This window comes from Schistocerca serialis, chromosome 7 (assembly GCF_023864345.2).
Source record: "Schistocerca serialis cubense isolate TAMUIC-IGC-003099 chromosome 7, iqSchSeri2.2, whole genome shotgun sequence".
Lineage (NCBI taxonomy): Eukaryota > Metazoa > Arthropoda > Insecta > Orthoptera > Acrididae > Schistocerca > Schistocerca serialis.
In genome coordinates, this window is record NC_064644.1 from 137,986,480 (window position 1) to 138,008,489 (window position 22,010).

Here is a 22,010-nt window from a genome sequence, read left to right on the forward strand (position 1 = left end):
ACTCTTTAGCAATTCTGGGCGTGTGGGATGTCGTATTCTCCTGCTGGAATCGCCCACGACCGAAGGAATGAACGTGATCAGACAAGATCCTTACATACGTGTCAGCTGTCAGAGATGTATCTATAAGTATCAGGCATCCCCTATCACTCCAACTACACACTCCCCACACCATTACAGAGCCTAAACCAGCTTAAACAGTCCTCTGCTGACATACAGGCTCCATAGATTCGTGAGATTGTCTCCATACCCGCACACGTCCATCATCTCGAGACAATTTGAAACGGGAATCATCAGACCAGTCAACATGTTCCCAGTCATCACCAGCCCAATGTCGGTATTGACGGACCCAGGAGAGGAGTAAATCTTTGTGTAGTGCAATTATCAAGGGCACACGAGTTGGCCCTAGACTTCGAATGCCGATATCGAAGATCTTTCGTTGAATCGTTCGCACGCTGAAACTTGGTGATGGCGCAGCATTGAAATCTGCAGCAATTTGAGGAAGAATTGCACTTCTGTCACGTCGAACGATTCTCTTCAGTTGCCGTTGGTCCCGTTCTTGCAGGATCTTTTTCCGGCCGCAGTGATGCAGGAGATTTGATGTTTTACCGGATTCCTGATATTCACGGTAATATCGTGATATGGTAGTATGGAAAATCCCCACATTATCACTACCTCGGAGATGCTGTGTCCCATCGCTCGTGCGTCGTCCATACCACCACATTCAGAATCACTTAAATCTTGATAACCTGCCATTTTAGCAGTAGTGTCCAATCTAACAACAGTGCCAGACACTTGTTGTCTTATATAGGTATTGCCAAGCGCAGCGACGTATTCTGACTGTTTACGTATCTCTGTATTTGAGTACACATGCCTACGATAGTTTCTTTCGCGCTTCAGTATAAAATACAGGGTGAATCACGTAAAACGTGCACCGCAAATATGGCGGCAATGGGATGTTCTATTGATGTGCCGCTTTTACACAATGGGTTGGTAGTCAGAGGGTTGTATTGTTAGTCAATCAACGGATCGTAATAATACAGCGAAAGTGCGTGTTTTGTGTAAACATGAAAATTTTTAAATGGAACAATGTCTTTTGACATTATCAAATTAAAAGTAAATTAGAATGTCAGTGGTGTTCGTTGGAGGATTCTAGTGCGAGAAGTTTACGAGGTCATATTTTGGAATATTCCCACACTGACACTTGTACAATACCTGTGTTTGCTTACACTAGAGAATAAGACAAGAGCATACTCTAGTTACGTGGATGCTGACTAGTAAGAAGACAATAGACTATACACTAGTTATGCGGATTCTGACCGGTAAGGAAACAATCGAGTTGTGTTCAAAATGACCACCGGCAACGACAATACACGATTCTCATCTGGTACGGAAGTTCTGCTGCACACGTGCTAGAATTTCAACGGTGACGCCTGAAAAGTCCGCAGAAATATGTCGTTGCGTATCATCGGGAGTTGTTGGTTTGTCTTCGTAGATAGCGTCTTCCAGCTTTCCCCACAGAAAAGTTTGTAGGTGTCAAATCAGGGCAATGGGCCGGCCAAGATACAGGTCTCCAGCATCGAATCCAACGATTTGGAAACAATTCGTGAAGAGAAGCTGTAGTACCCTGTGCACTATGGGCTGAACAGCCATGTTTTTGGTACCACAGGTTCCTCATAGTCTGCAGAGAGACATGTTCCAGCATTCGTGGAAGATGGTCTGTAAGGATGCTGTGATACTTTTGCGCATTCAGTGTTCCGTCCATGAAAAACGGGCCTGTGAGCAGACGGTCCACTATCCCACACCACATATTTACGCTCCGTGGATGCTGACGTTCCACATGACGATGCCGACAGGAATTGTCAATAGACCAATAATGCATGTCTCGGTGATTTCTCTGACCATGATTGGTAAATGTGGTTTCATCACTAAACAAGATAGATGATACACCTGGATTCTCCTTTCCTAATGCCCATGTACGCGGTTTTCATAATCGTTTCCATGCAGCACTCGATGCGGAATGATACGATAGGGAGGGAACAGATGTCGATGCGCAATGCATAGGATACCTGCCTGTTTCGTACTGCTCCTTTGAACGATTGGGCGTGAGCTAACGTGGGGATCAACTGCAACAACACTGTCTTCACTTGTTCCTTCTCTTACGTTGTGTGGGTGTTACACTACCCCTTCACGTAACTGGTTGAAACGGTTGAAAATTAATTGCAGATATGGTTTGCGTTTATTGGGATATTTGGGCGCAAACACCGTACAAGAACGAACTGCGTTCTTCCTACACTCTTGATACACCATGAACATGTTGGCTTTTCCTACATCGGTAATCCCCGTCGTCCACTCACGACCTACTGCTTGGACTGTCACACAGTAACTGACTAGGAAGTCGCATTGCACTCAGGGAACACGCAAGCACTCTATAACGTAACTCTAAACATAACAACATCGTATCTAGCAACTGAGCAGGTTCAATGGCAGTTGCAGATGTCGGTGTGAAAACTTACCAAAATACGATTTCTCGTAAACAACTCTCACCAGTAACAAACACCACTTACATTTTAATTCACCCTACATTTAGTTTCTTAATGTCAGTTGGAATTGTCGTTACCTGCTAAATTTAATGGTCGTAGGATGGGTGTACCACGGGCGGGCAAAGGCCTGACTTGTCTCCGTTTTGCTCGGCCCTCCTCGGAATTACCCGATACAGCGAGACATTTCACTGAGCATTGCGGTGCGGCGTTTTTCTGTCGACACAACTGTATTCAGTTCATCTGAAACAAGAGCTCAGCGCTGTTTAACATTCTATGTTTGTTCGTGGTATTGAGAACGTTCTCATATCCACTGGCTGTTTGCGTAAAGAGAGGCAGTTTTGTTACCTATTGTCACAAACCTTTAAATGTGAATGGGAATGACCGAAGAATCGGATGATAATTTTCAATACGTATTATCCAGTAGCATAAGCGACGAATATTTGCTATAAAACGTCATTACAGTGCGATGCAGAAAGACTTTAAACATTTATTTGGCAGTGAAAGAGCAAAAAGTTACAACACGACTGAAATAATTCGTTGTTGTATATATAAAAAAGCACGTTGTGCTAAAATTGTACTCATGGAGCACGCGAAGGGACTTTCGTTACGAATAGCGAAATTTCTGTAGTCGCAAGCATTATTCCGCTATCTGTTGCAACAGTTTTCGACGAAACTGAACGAAGAGTATGGAGATTTCATACATTACTGCAGAGTTTGTCGGTTAATTCAAGCAGCATGCCTGGAACCGTTTTTCTTTAAGTCTCGCTATTGTTGAATTTATGAAGGAAAAACAACTGCAGAAACTAACATTAGAACATCCGGAACTGATTACAGGCCCATCATATTAAGCGGACGTTACTGCACACTGCACACTTTAAGGCACTGCAAAGAGAAAACAACTTTATTTTCATTTGATGGGGACATATTTCATATTAAAAATCATCGCATTGTAGAAGGGAAATATTCTGATCAAATAAACCAGTTTGAGGCGTGTAAAAATGGTAAAAGAGGAAGAACTCTCATTCAGTGTAAGTGCTTCACAAACTAGCACGCCTGAACAGGAAGATGGTGGTTGGTTCAAATGGCTCTGAGCACTATGGGACTCAACTGCTGAGGTCATTAGTCCCCTAGAACTTAGAACTACTTAAACCTAACTAACCTAAGGACTTCACAAACATCCACGCCCGAGGCAGGATTCGAACCTGCGACCGTAGCGGTCTTGCGGTTCCAGACTGCAGCGCCTTTAACCGCACGGCCACTTCGGCCGGCTGAACAGGAAGATGGGGTAGACGTCAAAGAGGAGGTGTTTGACAATATTTCTTCATTATTTACGGACGATAGAGTGGAATCTGCGTCAATGGTGTCAGTTACTGTAACTAGAGGGGGTAATGTAAATCCTGAAAGTGATACTAAGCATGAAATCGGTAACAACTAATTTTGTGATAACATTATTGGTAGCATTAACTGAATCAGATACGTCAAATGTGGATACCAAGAAATGTTTGCAGCATTAATGTGTTCTATAAAAGATGGACATAATAACTTGCGTGAAAACATTGGTCAGGAATAAGTAAACTTGATGAGAAACTCGAAAGAAAACAAGTGATTTTAATGAAAAACTTGAAAAGCAGGCTGATCTTCTAATAGAAAGGAGGAAAATTGATTTGAAGTCGTTATCAAGTTGAGAATAACTGCCAACCATACATTAAAACTGAAAAAAGTGAACTAATAGATGACTTCAAAAAGTTTCTATTGGATACAAAATGTAGATTTGTTTAGAAAAGTGTGCAGAAAATAGAGGTCAAAATAGCGGCGGTAGGGTCTATATGTGTAAGTGATCACAAATTGTTAGACCGTAAAACCAGTTCGGAGTATGCTAAATGTATGAATGAAGTAAAACGTGTGTCCGACCGAGAGTGAGTGTCTGAAGAAAATGTTCTTCAGCTAACTAACCAGATAAAAGAGGTTTTAAAAAATTTGAAGAGCATAGCAGTAGTCTATGCCAAGTTGAAACTAACCTCAGACACGGAACTAAAAGTAGTGGGTGTAGTTTTGTAGTAGAATCAGCTGAAATATCATATGTCACTAAGAGGCAGTTTTTACGTTTTTATCCAACAGGAAAATTACATCAAAAAGAATTTTGGAATTAATTTGATGGTGTTCTACCTAGTTTGTGGGCAGACAGACAAAAAATGGGGTTTATTACGTCGGAATTCTTGGGAGAGGCTAGAACTCGAGGGTTTATCGCTACTGAACAGTACGATACTCTAAATGAATTTAAAGAGGAGATTTTTAAAGAATATTGGGGCAAGCAAAAACAAATGGAGTGGCTACATAGCTTCTGGGCTGGGAAAAGTTTAAGCCTACAAAGCAAAGCGTAAGAAAGTTCGCGTTAAAGGTTGTCATATTTAAACAATAAAGTCGAGCGAGAACAAGTTGTTATGGGCCTGGAAGGTAAACTGCCCATGAACTGGCGAAAGAAAATTATTGCAGTCCGAGGGATGACGTTCATAAATTAACTAGTTATTTGGAGAGAGTTAAGAAATTCGTTGCATGAGGAGGAGGATGCAAATCGTAATGTCGGACCACCAAATAATGCACTACCGCGGTAGAATGTACATGTTAACAGAATTCGCGTGTACCGTGGAAATAGCAACAGCAGAGGTGCCAGGAGGTGGCGCTATCCAGCAAAATAGGTGAAATAATGGGGAGCAGGTGCACAATTATAGATCGTATTCTCCAGTGGGAGACGATGATGTTCCGCAAAGGCTACAACAAACGGGGCTATAGGTAAGAAATGGTACAGAATCCCTGAATCCGTTAAACTATATGCCATCTGTGAAAGGATTAGCATTTACAAGACGGGAAGCAGTAATTTGAACCCACTAGCAACACCTTTTCCATATGTCAGCGCTTAACAGATAGGGATTATAAGTGGGGAGCATAAAAAGGTAGTAACAACAGACGAAACGAGCTACATAAATATCTGTACATTTAACGAAGGTTTAGGGGATTTTTTGGACAGACATAAACAAAATAAGCACTGTATTGCAGACGAAATGAGTGACCTACTAGCGGAAAATGTGACAGAACCTGACTGTCAGAAAGTCTTTAGCAACCAAGTTGAAGGCGAGGCATGTTCTGGCGAAGGAGAAAGTACAGAAGCTTTACAATTACGTGAGATTAGAGACGCCAGTGTAGAAGAAATACTAGCGCCTGTAAATGACATTTGTGAGGTTATAAGGGAGAGGCAAGAAAATGGTGACCAAAATGGTGGTTAGTCAATTAATTGTGCTAAAAAGGAAGAGAGAGAGAAAACGCCGGAAAAATATTCTGAGCTGTAATTAGTGGACCGAATAGTTAGTATGGGGAAGGAAGGTGATGAGGGTAATTCTGCAAAAATCTGTATAATTTCTGGAAACATGGAAGGTTTCGATATAAGGGAGGTTGTGAACGATTTGTTGGAGGACGGGTCTGACACCAGCCATGAAAGGAAGGCCAGTAATTAATCTGCAAGTGTGTAACGGAGAAGTACAGTGTTTAGCAGACAGGAGCAGTGATTTAAGTGATGTGAGCAAAAGTTGGTTAGAATCGTCGCCAAATAGAAATGAACTTTTAATAATGCCAGAAAGTGGGGAGCAGATAATCGTAGCCACAGGAAAAGAGAAAAACCTTGTTTAACAAAAAGTTCTGTTGCCAGTAAAAATAAACGGTGTGCAAGTACTCCATAACTTCCTTACAATCCCTGGTCTGTGCATAAAAATGCTAATTGGTGTAGATTTCCTTAACAAGTACAAAGGGAGATAAAATTTTAAATAAAATATAGTAATTTTTGAAATAAAGGGGAAAGATGGGGTGCTACCATTTTTTGGAAAACATAATTTCACTAAGGAAGAAGAATCCAGTGTACCAGTTGGGCATTGCAGAAGAATGGAAGATTTGGGGGGCTACAATGAGTATGGAAATAATGTGGCGTGGACTCTGAGGAAATGAAGGTGGCAAGAGTTAAATGAGAGCTAAGCTTGGAGGCCTCAGAAGGCATTAAAACCTATGCATTGCTAGGTATTTGATGAACAGCAGGTGCTTGAGTTATTGACAATGCTATGTCAGTTTCTCTTCGCATTGCCCATCTTCCTCTTTTGTCATTCTAAGCTGAATCGATCATCTTTAATTTTCTTCTCTATCAGTGACGGTAAAGTGTTTGAGAGCCTGAGAGGGCGTTACAGTGTCTTATAACAAAATGAGTTTAATGGTGAGAGAAATGGGGCTCAAATTGTAATGGACGACATAAGTATGTTGATGCAGAAAAATTATTAAGGTACAAAGATGATGACGTAATGGGAAAATAGAAAAAGGGTGCATCATCCTGCATAAATCTGACAGCAAGGACTGATTTTAGTAATACAAGAAGTTATTCCATGGTATGTGGAAGTGTATGAAGCATTAATATAACAATTAAAGTAATGGCAGATAGGAAGGAGTATGCTGTTGGAATAAGTAAAAATAAATTGGAGGCTGAATGAAATGTAGGGAAATACAAGTTACTGAGTGTGACAAGAGCAGTTAATAAAGAAGATTTTGATGATGAACCCTGAAGTGCAGTGGTCAGGAAAAGGCGTATTGTAATGATGCAAAATATACCTGGATAAAGCTGAAGAACATTTATTATGAAAGGAATATGAATTAATATGGAGATTATGTTAATAATTAAATATAAATCATTGATATCTGTGCAATAGTGCTAAATAATATGAAGAAGTGATGCAAAGAGACACTGCATAATTATGGTAACTGTGTATTATAAAATGTTTGTAAATAATTGCTTTGTGTGAAATGCATTTTTCACAATTACATTTTCTCAGGTTGAGATAAGGTAAAGAAAAAGTTTAACTTTTGCTTTCAAGAGCAACTAGTTTTTTTTAACTCATTAAGTCCTCTAAAGGCAATAAATTCTTGGAAAAGATGGTAATAGATTTGATCCTACATCTACATCTACATTTATACTCCGCAAGCCACCCAACGGTGTCTGGCGGAGGGCACTTTACGTGCCACTGTCATTACCTCCCTTTCCTGTTCCAGTCGCGTATGGTTCGCGGGAAGAACGACTGTCGGAAAGCCTCCGTGCGCGCTCTAATCTCTCGAATTTTACATTCGTGATCTCCTCGGGAGGTATAAGTAGGGGGAAGCAATATATTCGATACCTCATCCAGAAACGCACCCCCTCGAAACCTGGCGAGCAAGCTACACCGCGATGCAGAGCGCCTCTCTTGCAGAGTCTGCCACTTGAGTTTATTAAACATCTCCGTAACGCTATCACGGTTACCAAATAACCCTGTGACGAAACGCGCCGCTCTTCTTTGGATCTTCTCTATCTCCTCCGTCAAACCGATCTGGTACGGATCCCACACTGATGAGCAATACTCAAGTATACGTCGAACGAGTGTTTTGTAAGCCGCCTCCTTTGTTGATGGACTACATTTTCTGAGCACTCTCCCAATGAATCTCAACCTGGTACCCGCCTTACCAAGAATTAATTTTATATGATCATTCCACTTCAAATCGTTCCGAGCGCATACTCCCAGATATTTTACAGAAGTAACTGCTACCAGTGTTTGTTCCGCTATCATATAATCATACAATAAAGGATCCTTCTTTCTATGTATTCGCAATACTTTACATTTGTCTATATTAAGGGTCAGTTGCCACTCCCTGCACCAAGTGCCTATCCGCTGCAGATCTTCCTGCATTTCGCTACAATTTTCTAATGCTACAACTTCTCTGTATACTACAGCATCATCCGCGAAAAGCCACATGGAACTTCCGACACTATCTACTACGTCCTCCTGATTAAAGTAAAGTAAAGAAGCAACACTCTGTTAATTTACTTTCATTTGAAGTCAAGTTGAACGAAATATAAATTTTGTAAATAAATTCGTGTAACAATAAGTGATTGTGCATTAGGTTGTATGTAAAGAAAGTAATCTTAGACGGAAATATGGTTTCAGGGATAACGTTGCATTAAACCCTGGAAGGACAGATATGTGGAGAATGGAGCAATGTTATGGAAACTACAATTCAATTGGTGCCGCGATCAAAAAACAGGGAAATATATGTGACAAAAAGACTATAGTGATGTGCAGATGCAAAGGTAGGATAAAATACCATGTTAAATGGAAGAACACAAATTCCAGCGCCTTTACATAAAAGAAAAGTGTTCGAGTTGTTAACTTAAAAAGACTTTCATGATACATGAATTAAAAACGCTGAAAAAGTTATTAAAGTTTTGAAAATTTGTTTAGAAAATCTGCATCAGTTTCGTCAAGTACGAAATGATTTTTAATATTAAAATTAAAAGATTGGGCTAGGTTAGTTGCAAACTGGTGAATCCGGAGTAGGAAATTCGTAATTTTAGTTTATAAGATTGAGAATTTTTGAAAGAGTTAAAATTTGAATCCAGGATCGACAGCTTGTATAATTCTAAAATTTTTGGGAGAAATCTTTATAATCATAAGGTGTGTGAGCCGTGGCGCCTTATGTCGCTCCAGTGTAAGGCCTGTGTATTGGGAGAGTTACTTAAGCGTGCAGAGTGACACGCGGTCTGAAGCGGATTTAGTTGAGTACGTAATCCTAATATCCACACCCCAGAGTCCCGTAGTGAACAGGGAAATAGTTCAAGAGAATGTATTTGTGAATTGTTTTGTGTATTTCTTAAAAACTTTTTTGTTTATTTATGTTTGTACAGTTTTGTATATGCTGTTAGTAGTGTGGATGATGTGTGAATGTGGTCTAAACTAAAAATGTAGATCTTTGTTCCACAGATGATCGTTGTTCGATGAGGAATTTTGTATCATATGTCATGTAAGTTTATGGAAAAAGGAATGCTAACTCGAATGCAAATGAAAATACTTAATAACGTAAACTGTAAACAAAATATCAGAATGTTAAATGTTTATCACAGGAAAAAGTAGAGATCGAAAGTGAGTTATTTGTTGATTTGTTAGTCTTGAAAAGCGCTGACTAAATCGTGAGAATTTCTCTATTGGCTTCAAAGAAAACTGACCAATGAGAAAGGAGTATTCTTCGCGCGTCTTTTCTCTTGGAGACAGAGAGTGCTAGCAGCAGTCTAAGGAGTCGAAGCCCAGCCTTGCATTGCTACGGTTTTGTGTAGTATGCGCTCCGAAGAAAGTTATAATTTGCCGGTTTTAGTTGAGCTATATGTTTCAAAAGTGTTTTAAAGTGCATGCATATGTATTCCGGTGTGTGTTTTAGGAAACATGAATTTTTTAAGTAATTTTGTGTACGAGAAAAGAGTTCACATGTAGGTGCAGGTAATGGAAGAAAGAAATCGCGCCGCCACAAGTTATCAGTGGAATTTAAGAAAATTCGAGGTTTGAAAAATTCGTTGTGACAGTGGAAGAGTTACTAAGACAGTTTCGTATACGTTTTGAGGACGCTGTCCATCTTAGCGTCTGCTTTCCAGTTGTTTTCCAGTCCGTTTTTCTGTTTCAGTTGCGAGCGCATCTGCGCATGTGCAAATTTAACTGACTGATCTGCAGGGTAGTTCCCGTTTTAACTTTGAAACTGTCCCGGAGATCGACGTTGCTTACCTCAGATAGTTTACACGTTTACATAATTGTATTGCAAAAATGTTAAAATTTTTCGTCCAACGTATGTGTGTGATTAACAATCACAATTGGCGGCCGAAGACTTCCGGCATTAGAAGTCACTCTCATTCAGCCAACGGCCTTGTCAAAGAGGGCGGACTAGCGGACTAAGGTTCAGGGTTGGAAAACTGCTCCTAAAGGCGGAAGAATCAGCAATGATCAACGACATAAATATGCAGAAGGCAAGGGAAACCACTGCATTAAATACAAGTAACGTGTATCCACAGGACATGTGGCCTGTAATTGAAGAAGTGTCATGATGATCCCTCCATTGGCAAAATATTCTAGAATATTGAGCCATTCGGATATCCGGGAGGGAACTGCCAAGGGGGAGGTTGCCATGAGAGAAAGATCGAATAATCAACGAAAGGATAATGTTCTGACTCGGGGCGCGGAATATCAGGAGCTTGAACATGGTAGGGAGACTAGAAAACATGAAAAGGGAAATGAAATGGCTCAATCTAGATATAGTAGGGGTCAATGTAGTGAAGTAGGAAGAAGCAAAGATTTCTGGTCAGTTGAGTATAGGGTATTATCAACAGCAGCAGAAAATGGTGTAACTGGAGTAGGATTCGTTATGAATAGGAAGGTAGGTCAGAGAGCGTGTTACTGTGAACTGTTCAGTGACAGGGTTGTTATTAACAGAATCGACAGCTAACCAACACCGACAACGATGCTTCAGGTAATCATGCCGTCGTCGCAAGCTGAATATGAAGAGATACAGAAACTGTATGAGGATATTGAAAGAGTAATACAATATGTAAAGGGCGATGAAAATCTAATAGTAATGGAGGACAGAAATGCAGTTGTAGGGGAAGGAGTAGAAGAAAAGGTTACAGGAGAATATGGGCTTGGGACAAGGAGCGAGAGAGGAGAAAGACTAATTGAGTTTCAGCCAGTAATAGCGAATACCCTGTTCAAGAATCACAAGAGGAGGTTTACTTGGAAAAGGCCAGGTGATACGGAAAGATTTCAGTTAGATTACATCATGGTCAGACACAGATATCGTTATCAGATGCTGGATTGTAAGGCGTACCCAGGAGCAGATATAGACTGAGATTACAATGTAGTAGTGATGAAGAGTAGCCTGAAGTTGAAGACATTAGTCAGGAAGAATCAATATGCAAGGAAGTGGGATACGGAAGTACCTAGGAATGACGAGATACGCTTGAAGTTCTCTAAGGCTATAGGTATAGCAATAAGGAAAATCTCAGTAGGCAGTACAGTTAAAGAGGAATGGACATCTCTAAAAATGGCCATCACAGATTCTGGGAAGAAACACGTAGGTACAAATAAGGTAACTGTGAAGAAACCATGAGTAACAGAAGAAATATTTCAGTTGAGCGATGAAAGGAGGAAGTAAAAAAATGTCTCTAAGGAATGAAAAAATATAAAGTGCAGGGAAGCTAAGACGAAATAGTTGCAGCAAAAAAGTAAATTGTCGGAAGGACAGACTCAGCATACGGGAAAGTCAAAACAACCTTCAGTGACATTAAAAGCGAAGGTGATAACATTAAGAGTGCAACGGGAATTCCTCTGTTACATGGAGAGGAGCGAGCAGATAGGTGGAAAGAATATATTGATAGCCTCTATGAGGGGAGAAAATTTATCTGATGTGATAGAAGAAGAAACAGCAGTCGAATTAGAATACATATGGGATCCAGTATTATAATCCATATTTAAAACAGCTTCAGAATATTTAACATCAAATAAGGCAGAACAGATAGATAACATTCCATCAGAATTTCTAAAATCATTGGTGGAAGTGACAAAACAAAACTTTAGTGTGTAGAATATATCAGTCTGACGACACACCATCTGACTTTCGGAAAAGCATCATCCACTCAATTCCGAAGACGACAAGAGCTGACAAGCGCGAGAATTATCGCTCAATCCGCTTAACAGATCATACCTCCAAGTTGCTTACAAGAATAATATACAGTAGAAAGGAAAAGAAAACTGAGGATGCGCTAGATGAAGATCAGCTTGGCTTTAGGGAAGGTAAAGGCACGAAGAAGGGAATTCTGACGTTGCGGTTAATAATGCAAGCAAGGCTAAAGAAAAATAAAAACACATTCATAGGATTTGTCGATCTGGAAAAAGCATTCGAGATTGCTATCCTGAGTGAAAGTGAAGAAGAATTATATGAACTGCTGAACGGAATGAACACTCTAATGAGCACAGAGTACGGACTGAGAGTAAATCTAAGAAAGACGAAAGTAATGAGAAGTAGTAGAAATGAAACAGGGAGAAACTTAAAATCAGGCTTAGTGGTGACGAAATAGATGAGTTTCAGTAATTCTACTACCTAAGCAATAAAATAACCAATGACGGAAAGAGCAAGGAGGTCATCAAAAGCAGACTAGCACTGGAGAGATGGGTATTCCGGACCGAGGGAAGTCTACTAGTATCAAATATCGGCCTTAATTTGAGGAAGAAATTTCTGAGAATGTATGTCTTGAGTAAAGGGAGTGAAACATGGACTGTGGGAAAACCGGAACTGAATCGAAGAATTTGAAATGTGGTGATACAGACGAATGTTGAAAATTAGGTGGACTAAGAAGGGAAGGACAAGGTGGTTCTGCGGAGAATCAGAGAGGAAAGGAATACTTGGAAAACACTGATAAGGAGAATGGGCAGGATGGTAGGACATCTATTAAGACATGGTATTAGAGGGAGCTGTAGAGGGAAAAAACTATAGTGGAAGACAAACTGGAATATTTCCAGGATGTAACTGACGACAGGTTTGCAAAAATAAATAAATAAATAAATAAGTATAAAAATAAAAAAATAAAACATAAAGGAAGTGTGTGACTTGCGTATTTTCCGTTGTTGTTGTGGTCTTCAGTCCACTGACTGGTTTGTTGCAGCTCCCCATGCTATTCAGTCCCGTGTAAGCTTCATCTCCCAGTACATACTGCTACCTACATCCTCCTGAATCTGCTTAGTGTATCTCTTGGTCTCCCTCTACGATTTTTACCCTCCACGCTGCCCTACAATACTAATTTGGTGATCCCTTGATGCCTCACAACACGTCCTACGAAGCGACCCTTCTTCTAGTCGACTTGTGCTGCAAATTTCTCTTCTCCCGAATTCTATTCAGTACCTAATCATTAGTTATTTGATGTACCCATATAATCTCTAGCATTCTTCTGTAGCATCACATTTCGAAAGCTTCTATTCTCTTCTTGTCTAAACTATCTATCGTCGATGTTTCATTTCCATACATGGCTACACTGCAATACAAATACTTTCAGAAATGATTTCCTGTCACTTCAATCTATACTCGATGTTAATAAATTTCTCTTCTTCGTAAACGCTTTCCTTGCCATTGCCAGTCTACATTTCATATCCTCTTTACTTCGACCATCATCAGTTATTTTGCTCTCCAAATAGCAAAACTCATCTACTACTTGAAGTATCTCCTGTCCTAAACTAATTACCTCAGCATTCGTTTACATTCCATTATCGTCGTTTTGCTGTTGTTGATGTTCATCTTCTATCCTTCTTTCTCCAGATACTGTCCATTCCGTTCAGCTGCTCTTCCAGGTCCTTCGCTGTCTCTGACATAAATACAATGTCATCGGTAAACCAGGAAGTTCGTATTTCTTCTCCATGGATTTTAATTCCTACTCCAAATTTTTCTATTGTTTCCTTTACTGCTTGCCCAATATACAGATTTAATAACATCAGGAATGGGCTACAGCCCTGTCTCACTCCTTTCCCAACCACTGCTTCCTTTTTGTGCCCCTCGACTCTTATAACTGTAGTCTGGTTTTGTACAAATTGTAAATAGTGTATCGCTCCCTGTATTTGACCCCTGCCACCTTCAGAATCTGAAAGAAAGTATTCCAGGCAACGTTGTTAAAAGCTTTCTCTAAGTCTACAAGTGCTAGAAACTTAGGTTTGCTTTTCCTTAATCTGTCTTCTAAGATAAGTCGTAGAGTCCCTATTTCCTCACGTGTTCCACCATTCCTACAGAATCCGAACTGATGTTCCCTGAGATCGGCTTGTACTACTTTTTTCAATCGTCTGTAAAGAATTAGTGTTAATATTTTGTAGCCGTGACTTTTAAGTTTATAGTTTGGTAATTTTCACATCTGTAAACACTTGCTTTCTTTGGGGTTGGAATTATTATATTCTTCTTGAAGTCTGAGGGTGTTTCCCCCGTCCCATACAATTTGCTCAGCTGATGGTAGAGTTTTGTATGGACTGGCTCTTCCAAGGCTATCGGTAGTTCTAATGGAATGTTGTCTATGCCTGGGGCCTTGTTGCGACTAAGGTGTTTCAGTGCTCTGTCAAACTCTTCACGCAGTATCACATCTCCCATTTCATCTTCATCTACGTCCTCTTCCATTGCATAAATACGAGTGGTTCTCTTTTCTCCAAAAGTCTCCTTCATTTTCCTGCATGCAGTATCTATCTTACCCCTAGTTATATATGCCTTTACATCCTTACATTTGTCCTCTAATCATCCCTGTCGATCTCAGTTTTGAGACGTTTGTATTCCTTTTTGCAGTGGACAGATAGTGCGTAGTGAGGCGATCACTCTGTTGTAGAAATAATTCAAAAGCCTTGATGGCTTTAATACTCTGTACTGGATAACCGGTTTCAACATACTAAAGGTGCCATCATCGGATCTGAATGTAGCTTAACATTTACAAACCATTTGGATATAATGTTATATGAGGCAGACCTGTACTTTTGTGTCAGCTGGTCTGACTCATGCACCGTTATATCCAAATGGTTTATAACTGTTAAGCTACATTCATATCCGATGATGGCACTTTCAGTGTGTTGAAATCGGTTATCCAGCAAATAGTATTTAAGCTATCATGGTTTGAAGTATTCCTTTTTGCCTGCTTCATTTACTGCATTTTTGTATTTTCTCTTTTCATCAGTTTATTACTATATTTCTTCTGTTACCCAAGGATTTCTACTACCCCTCGTCTTTTTACCTAGTTGATCATCTGATGCCTTCACCTTTTCATCTTTCAAAGCTACCCATTCTCCTTCTACTGTATTTCTATCCTCCATTCTTGTCAATCGTTCCCTAATACTCTCCCAGAGACTCTCTACGACCTCTGGTTCTTTCAGTTTATCCAGGTCCCATCTCCTTAAATTTCCAGATTTTTTCTGTTTCTTCAGTTTTAATCTACAGTTCATAACCAACAGATTGTGATTAGAGTCCACATCTGCCCCTGGAAATGTCTTACAATTTAAAGCCTGGCTCCTAAATGTATGTCTTCCTATTATATAATCTATCTGAAACCTTCCAATGTCTCTCGGCCTCATCCATGTATACAACCTTCTTTCATGATTCTTGAACCAAGTGTTAGCTATGATGAAGTTATACTCTGTGCAAAATCCTACCAGGCAGCGTCCTCCTCCATTCTTTACACTAATTCCATCTTCACCTACTTCTTTTGTTCTCTTCCCTTTCCTACTATCGAATTCCAGTCATCCATGAGTATTAAATTTTTGTCTCCCTTAACTATCTGAATAATTTCTTTTATCTCATCATACATTTCATCAACCTCTTCGTCATCTGCGGAGTTATTGGCATATAAACTTGTACTACTGTGGTAGGCTTAGCCTTCGTGTCTTTCCTGGCTATAAAAATGCGTTCACTATGCTGTTTGTAGTAGCTTACCCGCATTCCTATTTTCCTATTCATTATTAAACCTACTCCTGCATTACCCCTATTTGCTTTTGTGTTTATAACCCTGTAGTAACCTGACCAGAAGTTTTGTTCCTCCTGCCACCGAACTTCACTAATTCCCACTATATCTAACTTTAACCTATTCATTTCCCTTTTTAAATTTTCTAACGCACCTACCCGAGTAAGGGATCTGAAATTACACTCTACGATACGTAGACTGACAGTTTTCTTTCACCTGATAACGACGTCCTCCTGAGTAGTCTCCGCCCACAGATTCGAATGGGGGATTATCTTACCTCCGTAATATTTTACTCGAGAGGGCGGCATCATCATTTAACCATATACTAAAGCTTCAAGCCCTCGGGAAAAATTACGGCTGTAGTTTCCCCTTCCTTTCAGCCGTTCGCAGTACCAACACAAGAAGGCCGTTTGGTTGGTGTTACAAGGCCAGATCAGTCAATCATCCAGAATATTGCCACTGAAACGACTGAAAAGGCTGCTGCCACTCCTCAGGACCCACACGTATGTCAGGCCTCTCAACAGATACCCCTCAGTTGTGGTTGCATCTACGGTACGACTATCTGTGTCGCCTCCCCACTAAGAGCAAGATCCATGGTTCATGGGTGGGTTTATCCGTTGTTGATGTTGTTCTTGTGATCTTCAGTCCACAGACTGGTTTGATGCAGCACTCCATGCTACTCTATCCTGTGGAAGCTTCTTCATCTCTCAGTAGGCACTACAACCTACATCCTTCTGAATCTGCTTAGTGTATTCATCTCTTGTTCTTCCTCTACGAAATTTTACCCTCCACGCCAGCACACCAGTACTATATTGGTGATAACTTGATGCCTCAGAACATGTCCAACCAACCATTCCCATCTTCTAGTAAGTTGTGCCACAAATTTCTCTTCTCCTTAATTCTATTCATTACCTCCACATTAGTTATATCTTCAGCATTCTTCTGTAGCACCACATTTCGAAAGTTTCTCCCTTCTCTTCTTGTCCAAAGTATTTATCGTCCATGATTCACTTCCATACATGGCTACACTCCATACAAATACTTTTCCTGACTCTTAAATCTATACTCGATGTTAACAAATATCTTTTCTTCAGAAACGCTTTTCTTGCCATTGCGAACCTACATTTTATCCTCTCTACTTCGGCCATCATCATTTACTTTGATCCCCAAATAGTAAAATTCATCTACTACTTTAAGAGTCTCACTTCTTAATCTAATTCTACCAGTCGGCTTCCTCTTTCACTCCTTACCCCCATTCCATTTCACCTACAACGTTTACGTCTCTTCGTTTTCTTACTATCAAATTCCAGTCACCCATGACTAATTAAATTTTCGTCTCCCTTCACTGTCTGATTAATTCCTTTCACCTCATCATACATTTCATCAATCTTTTCGTCGTATGCAGAGCTAGTTGGCATATAAACTTTTACTACTGTAGTAGGCGTGGGCTTCATGTCTATCTCGCCCAAAATGATGCGTCAACTAAGCTGATTGTTGTAGCTTACCCTCGCTCCTATTTTTTATTCATTATTAAACCTACTTCAGCATTACCCCATTTTGATTTTGTATTTATAACCCTGTATTTACCTGACCAGAAGTCTATTTCCTCCTGCCACCGAACTTCAACAATTCCCACTATATCTAACTTCAACCGTTCCATTTCCCTTTTTAAATTTTCTAACCGACGTGCCCGATTAAGGGATCTGACATTCCACGCTCCGGTCCGTAGAACGCCAGTTTTCTTTCTCCTGATAACGACGTCCTCATGAGTAGTCCCCGCCCGGAGATACGAATGGGGAATTATCTCCAGAATATTTTACTCAAGAGGAAGCCATCACCATTTAACCATTCAGAAAAGCTGCATGCCCTCGGTAAAATTATGGCTGTAGTTTCCCATTGCTTTCAGCTGTTCGCAGTAGCAGCACAGCAAGACCGTTTTGGTTAGTGTTACAAGGCCAGAGCAGTCAATCATCCTGACCGTTGCCCCTGCAACTACTGAAATGGCTGCTGCCCATCTTCAGGAACCACACATTTGTCTGGCCTCTCAACAGATACCCCTCCGTTATGGTTGCACCTAGGGTACGGCTATCTGTATCGCACGCAAGCCTCCCCACCAACAGCAAAGTCCATGGTTCATGATGGGGGCGGGGGGTTCCGCTATGAAAGTAAATAATTCATGATTAACTGGCAACCTGAATATGGAAATCTCTGAAATACTTCGCATTTGTCGAGTAGTCTATACCGAATAACAATTTAATGTCTTCAGCGTGCTAAACTAATTAAATAATACTGAATTTATTTATTTTTGATCTGTTTCGTTGAGAAATGTGAGATATAAAATCAAGTCCTATGCAACGCGACAGAACCATCATTCAAATGTGACGTGGTCGCAGTTTGCTCATCGCGTCCGTGGCGATTGGGGAAGTCTGCCAGACAGGCTGAGCGCTATGGCACTTGAGCTAAATGCCTGGCCACCCCTCATTTATTATCTACGCTTCAGTTTCCCACGTTATCAGCAAATGCTTTCTAACAGTTAATATGTTATGTTAAGAGAAACAACACTTTTCCACAAACACTACCTCCAACGGGATTTGTTATCCACTGTATCTAGCCCATTTCCTGTCCAGATAGCAAAACTCATCTACAGCTTATGATGACTCGTTTCTTATGCCAACCATCGCCGCATCGACTATTTTAATTCGGTTCGATAGTTTCATTTTTGTTTATGCCTTTGTTCAGCACTATATCCATTTCGTTCAAGTGATCTTCCTAGTCCTCTCTCACAAAGTAATAGTGCCATCAACGTACTTGAAAGATTTAATTTTTTCTCCATGAATTTCAGTTCCTTCTCAAAACTCCCGCTGGATTTCCATTACTGGTTGCTCGATGTACATACTGGTGACAAGGGAGACAGCCTGGAACACTGTATTTCTCTCATCTCAGTCACTTCAGCTATTTCAAGTCCGTCGACAGTTATAAATGCAATTTAATTCCTTTTCCAAGTGCAGAGAGGCTTTCGTTGCTTGCATGTATCTCTGCTACATTCTGAATTTGAAAAAAAGATTTTCTCCAGTTAACACTGACAAAATCTTTTACTGATGAAAATGATAGAAATGTAGGTTTGCCTTTCTTTAAGCTAGTTTCCAAGAAAATTCTTCTGGTAAGTATAGCTTTCGTTAAATTTCTTTGAAATTCAGGATGAACATTCCCCAGGCACACCAAGCATGCCATCCTGCTGGAGATAATGAGACTAATTAAAGCGGCGTTTCAGGACTAACCAGACGTGTCAGACCTCACTCTTTGGTACTGGGTTTCTTATAGTTTTCTTACATTTTAAGGATATCTCTGCTGCGTTGTACATCCTATGTACCACCTGGAAGAGTTGTGTCGCAGTTGATGTCCCAAGGATCTCAGTAATTCTAAAGAAATTTCATATGTTGTGTATTACTTGTTCCATGTGCACCTTTCAATGTTCTGTCAAATTCTTCTCGCCATTCACACCTCCCATGTCATATTCCTTTGATTCCACTTGACTTTCCATAATACTGTCTTTCCATAACATTGTATTTCCAGTCTGTAGCGCTTCAATTATTTCTTCTACTTTACAGCCATTCTTTCATGCTTAGGACTACTTGCCATCCGAGCCCTTAATGTTGCTACAGTCGCTTCTCGTTTCTTGAAAGATTGCTGTAATTTTCGTGTATGTGGCCCCACAGTCATGCATTCCATTAAAACTTTGCATATCACTATTTTGTTACTTCCATGAATCCCATTTTAGGATCACGACGTCCACATTTGCCTGCTTCAGTTGCTGCGATTTTTTATATTCTCCTGTCACCAATACGATATATTGTCTCCTACATCATCCACGGCTTCCTATTGGGTATTACCTCAGTACCTAGTTGTTTCTCTGATATCTTCACTATATCATCCCCTCAAGTTACCCATTCATTATGTGTTTCTAATCTTTTGCTTGTTTCGGTCAGTCGTTGCCTAAATCTCATTTGAAATTCTGAACAACTTCTGGTTGTTTTAACTTGTCCGGCTTCACTCAACTTACTACCCTAGCTTTCGTCAAATTCTTTAGCTTCAGACTGCGTTCCATAACCAACAATATATGGCAAGAGTCCACATATGCCACTGGAAATGTTTTTAGTTTTGAAATCCTAAGACTTTGTCTTACCATTGTGTTAGCTTTACGATGTTCTGGTAGACCAACTGTCTTCCAAGTACGAAATCTTCTTTGACGTTTGTTAATTAAACTAAGCTGTGCTCCGAGCCAAGTTCTACTACGTTTCTGCTCCCTATATTACTATACGCCAAGTCCATGTTTCCTTACTATTTTTTCTTGTATTCCTTTTTTTACTTTCGAATTCTAATACCGTATCACACCGTACTGAGCAATTTGTTTCAATTTCTTCACTACTGCAGTGGTCCGTAGTTTGTGTTTATCTTAGCTATGACGATACGTTTCCATGGCTTTTCTTAGTTGTAAGACCGCATTCCTATTTTCTCGTTCATTATTAGATGGACCGATTCCTTTTTTTATAATCATGTAATCACCTTATGACGAGTCGATGTGTGGGTTATTACACCCCATAATTAGGTAAGTAGGTTAGATAATTTGAATAGAGCAAGTAATATGTTGAAATTTGATATATTATAAATTAGTTAAGTGTGATGGCCAGAAGAAGTGGATATCTGGTCAGATGATCTCTAGGTTGTCATTAACTACAATAATGTTTCTCTATTTATCCGTCCTTTTATTACATTTGTGAGCTACGGAGGTGATTTCTGTGCTATTTGATGAAGTCCTTGGAAACAGAATAAGCATGGAATGAGTATGTTTAACTCATTTCAGTAACCGATAAGCTTTTTCCTTCCTCACTTTGTTACTGAATGATACCTCCAAGCGTAAATGAGTGAGTGAATCAGCTTTAGATACGCCGAAAGTGGGACAGAGTATTTCATCTCTTTCGTGTAAAGTAGTGACAACATTTAAGAGTTCCTTCAGTGATAACCGGCAAACCAGTCACTCGAAACGCCCTGGAAGATTAAAAGTGTGTTTCGGACGGAATATCGTACTCGTATCCTTTGCTTTTGCGGGCAAATGCTTCAGAGCAGTAGTTCGAAACTTGGGACGGCACGCAGTCTTAATCAGCCAGAAACGCTTGTATCAGCTCGCACTCCAACGCAGAGTTAAAAGCTCATTCTGAAAAGTAGTCTTCACTCGATTCCGAACTTTTACGCTCTTTTCGTCCTTATAGTTAACTAGAGGACCGCCTCCACTATGCTCTAAAACCTGGTCCTCGTGGTAAGGGCTGTTGGTCGCCGCCTTTTTAACTTTATCTCAGATCCGCCGCCGATTTATGAGTACGAATTTGTTTTCTGGAACGGCTAGGTAGGATTTCATTAGGGGTATTTTGGTTGAGCAGCTACTTTCTGTTAGGGGATCAATCAGCTATTTCAGACATGTTTTTGATTTTATTCGACGTGCTGCTCCTCTGCATTTACTGGGAAATGAACAAACTTAACACTGTCTGTTGTTTTGATAGGACACTGTCACGTCTCTTCGGCACTTGCGCCTGTTTTCTTGTATCTGTACGTGTGTATCTAAAAATTAATATGGCGCGAGCATTTTATTTCCTTAGGTCAAGTAGTTTAAATTAAATTTTTGAGATGTTGGTAAGGTAGTGATCTTGAGTAACGAATTTCAGCACCACACCCGCATTGTGTAAATTTTGTGACTGTTTGGTCGGCTTCCTGCTGTCTTCTCATGGCTATTTCTTGTGCTTGCATTAATTTCATCGTGGATTTTGTATTGCTCCCTGTGTGTTTGTGTTTGAACCTTGGTTTCGAAAGTGGTGATTGTAGTAATAGGCAGCAAAAATGAACGGACCGAAGTGGGCTGTGCAAAACGATTTCCTGTTTGTGTGGCTACAAACGAATTTCAATGATGTTATTTGAATTAATTAAATTTTGTTAGAAAGCTCTGATATCTAATTCCTTCCCATCTATAGTTCACTCCGTTTTTCTTTTATATGATTTCATGGTATTATAATAAGTTTCTAAAGTCCCTAGAACCTGTATGTTGTTCTTGATTTGATGTGGGCAAGATTGAATTT